We start from the raw sequence: 8,251 nt of genomic DNA on the forward strand, positions 1-8,251 counted from the left end.
ACAGTACAGTATAGGGTAATACCACTAGATTAACACCACAGCAGTACAGAACAGTATAGGGTAATACCACTAGATTAACACCACAGCAGTACAGTACAGTATAGGGTAATACCACTAGATTGTCACCACAGCAGTACAGTATAGGGTAATACCACTAGATTAACACCACAGCAGTACAGTACAGTATAGGGTAATACCACTAGATTAACACCACAGCAGTACAGTACAGTATAGGGTAATACCACTAGATTGTCACCACAGCAGTACAGTATAAGGTAATACCACTAGATTAACACCACAGCAGTACAGTATAGGGTAATACCACTAGATTAACACCACAGCAGTACAGTATAAGGTAATACCACTAGATTAACACCACAGCAGTACAGTATAGGGTAATACCACTAGATTAACACCACAGCAGTACAGTACAGTATAGGGTAATACCACTAGATTGTCACCACAGCAGTACAGTATAGGGTAATACCACTAGATTAACACCACAGCAGTACAGTACAGTATAGGGTAATACCACTAGATTAACACCACAGCAGTACAGTACAGTATAGGGTAATACCACTAGATTGTCACCACAGCAGTACAGTATAAGGTAATACCACTAGATTAACACCACAGCAGTACAGTATAGGGTAATACCACTAGATTGTCACCACAGCAGTACAGTATAAGGTAATACCACTAGATTAACACCACAGCAGTACAGTATAGGGTAATACCACTAGATTAACACCACAGCAGTACAGTATAGGGTAATACCACTAGATTAACACCACAGCAGTACAGTATAGGGTAATACCACTAGATTAACACCACAGCAGTACAGTACAGGATAGGGTAATACCACTAGATTAACACCACAGCAGTACAGTATAGGGTAATACCACTAGATTAACACCACAGCAGTACAGTATAGGGTAATACCACTAGATTAACACCACAGCAGTACAGTACAGTATAGGGTAATACCACTAGATTAACACCACAGCAGTACAGTACAGTATAGGGTAATACCACTAGATTAACACCACAGCAGTACAGTATAGGGTAATACCACTAGATTAACACCACAGCAGTACAGTATAGGGTAATACCACTAGATTAACACCACATCAGTACAGTACAGAACAGGGTAATACCACTAGATTGTCACCACAGCAGTACAGTACAGTATAGGGTAATACCACTAGATTAACACCACAGCAGTACAGTACAGGGTAATAACACTAGATTGTCACCACAGCAGTACAGTATAGGGTAATACCACTAGATTAACACCACAGCAGTACAGTATAGGGTAATAACACTAGATTAACACCACAGCAGTACAGTATAGGGTAATACCACTAGATTAACACCACAGCAGTACAGTATAAGGTAATACCACTAGATTAACACCACAGCAGTACAGTATAGGGTAATACCACTAGATTAACACCACAGCAGTACAGTATAAGGTAATACCACTAGATTAACACCACAGCAGTACAGTATAGGGTAATAACACTAGATTAACACCACAACAGTACAGTATAGGGTAATAACACTAGATTAACACCACAGCAGTACAGTACAGTATAGGGTAATACCACTAGATTGTCACCACAGCAGTACAGTATAGGGTAATACCACTAGATTAACACCACAGCAGTACAGTACAGTATAGGGTAATACCACTAGATTAACACCACAGCAGTACAGAACAGTATAGGGTAATACCACTAGATTAACACCACAGCAGTACAGAACAGTATAGGGTAATACCACTAGATTAACACCACAGCAGTACAGTACAGTATAGGGTAATACCACTAGATTGTCACCACAGCAGTACAGTATAGGGTAATACCACTAGATTAACACCACAGCAGTACAGTACAGTATAGGGTAATACCACTAGATTAACACCACAGCAGTACAGTACAGTATAGGGTAATACCACTAGATTGTCACCACAGCAGTACAGTACAGTATAGGGTAATACCACTAGATTACCCCTCGGTGCAATTACTGTAACCTATTACAAGGGTGGGAATAATGTGTGGGACTTTCCAACTTGGAATCCGTTTAAAAACTTCGTAAATAACAAGGTTGTCAACAAACAACGCATACGAAGTTGTATAGCGGCAGAATAAGATACCAGGTTCCCTACTAATTGTGGGCTATTTTAATTTTTTCACTCACCACGTTTATTCCGTGAAATGTCTGTCCTCACTCTGGTAGCCTATGGACAAACGTTTTTATTTATTTATTATTTATTTATTTATAACAAATCAATACATAAAGCACATGAGGGAACACAAGCATACATAGATTACAAACAATAGACAATCGAGCTAGGGGCGGGGCTGGGGGCGGGGCTAGGGGCGGGGCTAGGGCGGGGCTGGGGGCGGGGCTAGGGGCGGGGCTAGGGGGTACATAGAATTGTAAGTATAACAGCTTTTTTTGTTAGTAGAGCATTTAACCGTCTTAAAATACAGTTCAATTTTTTTTTTTGTAGGGTACGAAAATGTGATTTTCTGTTTGTAAATTTACATTTGTGTATATGAAATTTGGCCAAAGGAATAATGAAATTAATTACATGAAAATGGTTCAGCTTATTTCTATTGTATGTAAAGAATCCCAAACAGTACATCTCTCCACAATAGTGTAAAATCTTCATAAATGTGTTCAATTATAAACCTACTGATATCTTGCCACAGTTTTCTTACATGCATACAATGCCAAAAAAGATGCACAACTGTTTCTGGGTGGTCATTACAAAAGGAGCAATTTGAGTTGATGTTTTCCTTAAACTTCTTCATATAGTGGTTGGCAGGATAATATTTATGAATAATTTTAAAGGAAACTGCCTTAATTTTGTTAACAAGTAGGTATGTGTGTGGCAACATCCAAACTTTTTCCCAACAGATATTATCAATAAATCCATTCCAATAAGGCATGACATAAGGTATAAATATAACATCCTGCTGAAACAAGGATCGTAATCGCTCTGTTGTTGAATGGACCAAAAGAGAAACAAATCTTCCCTACTGATGAGTCAACAGGGTCAACAGCGGGTAGGCTCTGAGTGTCAGGTCTTGACATGTTCCTGAATAACATAGCAACACCTGAGGGAATGGCATCTAAAACAATTGCAAAATCTTTAGGTGTTACAGGGACCTTGTAAAGTGATAAGAATTCTTTATAACTGAGTAAAAGACCCTCTGCATTTACCAGTTGACTCACCAATAGGATATTATTTCGGGAACCAATATTCTAAAAAACAGGTATTTTTATACAATATATCCCGATTATTCCATATATAATATCTGTGTGGAGAAAAATTGTGTTTTATAAATTAAGGACCATGACAAGAAAACCTGCCGATGAAAAGCAGAAAGTTTCACTGGAACTTTGTCAATTTTATAATTGCAAAACAACATGAAGTTAAGGCCACCAAAAGTAGAAAAGACATGATGAGGAATAAAATTCCAGATAGAAGTGGGTCTTCTTAGGAATTGTTTTATCCAATTGATCTTAAAAGTATTATTTAAAGTAGTAAAGTCCAGAAAATTCAGTCCACCATTCTCATAAGTGTTCATTACAACAGTTTTCCTAATGTAATGGGTACGGTTTCTCCAAAGAAAGTTGCGATCTGGTCGCATCCGCGCTTCGGTCTGCAGGTTGTATAACTTTTTCATTACATTTCATTACATTTCATTATAGTACAACGGTCTGATTTGTCTAATCTTAGCAATTTCCTCTTAGCTAGCTACATAGTCGTCGTTGTATCAAAGATAATTGCGTAATTATCGTATTTCGTCGTCTCCTATCTGTCGTCTCCTATCTGTCCAACACGTTCACCGTCTACCGTAGCACTGTAGCACTGTAGTAACTATCACACTCAACTGAACGTCTTGATTAGTGTAGTGTTAGCTAGCTACATAGCTAGCTACATAGTTGTCTTTGCTGTCTTCGTATCCAAGATAATTGTGTAGCTTAGAGTGTGGAGTCTTAGAGTGATAATTGCGTTATTATCGTATTTCGTCGCCCTCCTATCTGCCTAGCAGCTAGCCAGCTAGCATACGTTCACCGGCTACCGTAGCACTGTAGTAACTATCACACTCAACTGAACGACTTGATTAGTGTAGTGTTAGCTAGCTACATAGCTAGCTACATAGTTGTCTTTGCTGTCTTCGTATCCAAGATAATTGTGTAGCTTAGAGTGTGGAGTCTTAGAGTGATAATTGCGTTATTATTGTATTTCGTCGCCCTCCTATCTGCCTAGCAGCTAGCCAGCTAGCATACGTTCACCGGCTACCGTAGCACTGTAGTAACTATCACACTCAACCGAACGACTTGATTAGTGTAGTATTAGATAGCTACATAGTTGTCTTTGCTGTCTCGTATCCAAGATAATTGTGTAGTTTAGAGTGTGTAGTCTTAGAGTGATTATCTTAATTCACCGAGGTCAGCTAGCCAGCTATTTTGTCGTCCTTAACGTAGGAGACACTCCTAGCTAGCCAATAGCCAGCCAACGTCTACTGAATAGAACTTTCGCATTCGGTCGCATTCCGTCGCTCCACAGGTAGTATCACTTTTTCATTTCATTTCATTACAGTCCCAACGGTGTGATTTGTTTGATCGTAGCTAGCTACATAGCTAGCTACATAGCCGTCTTTGTTTCAAAGATAATTGTGTAGTCTAGAGCGATTTTCTAGGTTAGCTAGCCAGCTATTGTCGTTCTCCTAACGCAACGTAACGTAACCAACACTGCTAGCTAGCCAGCTAGCTCCCGATAAGCAGCACTGTAGAAACTTCACACTCAACGGTACGACTTGATTAGGTAGTGTCAACAACGCAGCTAGCCTACCCCAGCAGTACTCTATCATTTTAATCATTTTAGTCAATTAGATTCTTGCTACGTAAGCTTAACTTTCTGAACATTCGAGACGTGTAGTCCATCCTCTGCATTAGCGTAGCCTCTTCTCTAGCCTGTCAACTATGTGTCTGTCTATCCCTGTTCTCTCCTCTCTGCACAGACCATACAAACGCTCCACACCGCATGGCCGCAGCCACCCTAATCTGGTGGTCCCAGCGCACGACCCACGTGGAGTTCCAGGTCTCCGGTAGCCTCTGGAACTGCCGATCTGCGGCCAACAAGGCAGAGTTCATCTCAGCCTATGCCTCCCTCCAGTCCCTCGACTTCTTGGCTCTGACGGAAACATGGATCACCACAGACAACACCGCTACTCCTACTGCTCTCTCTTCGTCCGCCCACGTGCTCTCGCACACCCCGAGAGCTTCTGGTCAGCGGGGTGGTGGCACCGGGATCCTCATCTCTCCCAAGTGGTCATTCTCTCTTTCTCCCTTACCCATCTGTCTATCGCCTCCTTTGAATTCCATGCTGTCACAGTTACCAGCCCTTTCAAGCTTAACATCCTTATAATTTATCGCCCTCCAGGTTCCCTCGGAGAGTTCATCAATGAGCTTGATGCCTTGATAAGCTCCTTTCCTGAGGACGGCTCACCTCTCACAGTTCTGGGGCGACTTTAACCTCCCCACGTCTACCTTTGACTCATTCCTCTCTGCCTCCTTCTTTCCACTCCTCTCCTCTTTTGACCTCACCCTCTCACCTTCCCCCTACTCACAAGGCAGGCAATACGCTCGACCTCATCTTTACTAGATGCTGTTCCTCCACTAACCTCATTGCAACTCCCCTCCAAGTCTCCGACCACTACCTTGTATCCTTTTCCCTCTCGCTCTCATCCAACACTTCCCACACTGCCCCTACTCGGATGGTATCGCGCCGTCCCAACCTTCGCTCTCTCTCCCCCGCTACTCTCTCCTCTTCCATCCTATCATCTCTTCCCTCTGCTCAAACCTTCTCCAACCTATCTCCTGATTCTGCCTCCTCAACCCTCCTCTCCTCCCTTTCTGCATCCTTTGATTCTCTATGTCCCCTATCCTCCAGGCCGGCTCGGTCCTCCCCTCCCGCTCCGTGGCTCGACGACTCATTGCGAGCTCACAGAACAGGGCTCCGGGCAGCCGAGCGGAAATGGAGGAAAACTCGCCCCCTGCGGACCTGGCATCCTTTCACTCCCTCCTCTCTACATTTTCCTCCTCTGTCTCTGCTGCTAAAGCCACTTTCTACCACTCTAAATTCCAAGCATCTGCCTCTAACCCTAGGGAAGCTCTTTGCCACCTTCTCCTCCCTCTTGAATCCTCCTCCCCCTCCCCCTCCTCCCTCTCTGCAGATGACTTCGTCAACCATTTTGAAAAGAAGGTCGACGACATCCGATCCTCGTTTGCTAAGTCAAACGACACCGCTGGTTCTGCTCACACTGCCCTACCCTGTGCTCTGACCTCTTTCTCCCCTCTCTCTCCAGATGACATCTCGCGTCTTGTGACGGCCGGCCGCCCAACAACCTGCCCGCTTGACCCTATCCCCTCCTCTCTTCTCCAGACCATCTCCGGTGACCTTCTCCCTTACCTCACCTCGCTCATCAACTCATCCCTGACCGCTGGCTACGTCCCTCCCGTCTTCAAGAGAGCGAGAGTTGCACCCCTTCTGAAAAAACCTACACTCGATCCCTCCGATGTCAACAACTACAGACCAGTATCCCTTCTTTCTTTTCTCTCCAAAACTCTTGAACGTGCCGTCCTTGGCCAGCTCTCCCGCTATCTCTCTCAGAATGACCTTCTTGATCCAAATCAGTCAGGTTTCAAGACTAGTCATTCAACTGAGACTGCTCTTCTCTGTATCATGGAGGCGCTCCGCACTGCTAAAGCTAACTCTCTCTCCTCTGCTCTCATCCTTCTAGACCTATCGGCTGCCTTCGATACTGTGAACCATCAGATCCTCCTCTCCACCCTCTCCCGAGTTGGGCATCTCCGGCGCGGCCCACGCTTGGATTGCGTCCTACCTGACAGGTCGCTCCTACCAGGTGGCGTGGCGAGAATCCGTCTCCTCACCACGTGCTCTCACCACTGGTGTCCCCCAGGGCTCTGTTCTAGGCCCTCTCCTATTCTCGCTATACACCAAGTCACTTGGCTCTGTCATAACCTCACATGGTCTCTCCTATCATTGCTATGCAGACGACACACAATTAATCTTCTCCTTTCCCCCTTCTGACGACCAGGTGGCGAATCGCATCTCTGCATGTCTGGCAGACATATCAGTGTGGATGACGGATCATCACCTCAAGCTGAACCTCGGCAAGACGGAGCTACTCTTCCTCCCGGGGAAGGACTGCCCGTTCCATGATCTCGCCATCACGGTTGACAACTCCATTGTGTCCTCGTCCCAGAGCGCTAAGAACCTTGGCGTGATCCTGGACAACACCCTGTCGTTCTCAAATAACATCAAGGCGGTGGCCCGTTCCTGTAGGTTCATGCTCTACAACATCCGCAGAGTACGACCCTGCCTCACACAGGAAGCGGCGCAGGTCCTAATCCAGGCACTTGTCATCTCCCGTCTGGATTACTGCAACTCGCTGTTGGCTGGGCTCCCTGCCTGTGCCATTAAACCCCTACAACTCATCCAGAACGCCGCAGCCCGTCTGGTGTTCAACCTTCCCAAGTTCTCTCACGTCACCCCGCTCCTCCGCTCTCTCCACTGGCTTCCAGTTGAAGTTCGCATCCGCTACAAGACCATGGTGCTTGCCTACGGAGCTGTGAGGGGAACGGCACCTCACTACCTCCAGGCTCTGATCAGGCCCTACACCCAAACAAGGGCACTGCGTTCATCCACCTCTGGCCTGCTCGCCTCCCTACCACTGAGGAAGTACAGTTCCCGCTCAGCCCAGTCAAAACTGTTCGCTGCTCTGGCCCCCCAATGGTGGAACAAACTCCCTCACGACGCCAGGACAGCGGAGTCAATCACCACCTTCCGGAGACACCTGAAACCCCACCTCTTTAAGGAATACCTAGGATAGGATAAAGTAATCCTTCTCCCCTCCCCCTTAAAAGACCTAGATGCACTATTGTAAAGTGGCTGTTCCACTGGATGTCATAAGGTGAAAGCACCAATTTGTAAGTCGCTCTGGATAAGAGCGTCTGCTAAATGACTTAAATGTAATGTAAATGTAATTAACACCACAGCAGTACAGTACAGTATAGGGTAATACCACTAGATTAACACCACAGCAGTACAGTACAGGATAATACCACTAGATTAACACCACAGCAGTACAGTATAGGGTAATACCACTAGATTAACACCACAGCAGTACAGTATAGGGTAATACCA

This window comes from Oncorhynchus nerka, linkage group LG14 (assembly GCF_034236695.1).
Source record: "Oncorhynchus nerka isolate Pitt River linkage group LG14, Oner_Uvic_2.0, whole genome shotgun sequence".
Taxonomy (NCBI): domain Eukaryota; kingdom Metazoa; phylum Chordata; class Actinopteri; order Salmoniformes; family Salmonidae; genus Oncorhynchus; species Oncorhynchus nerka.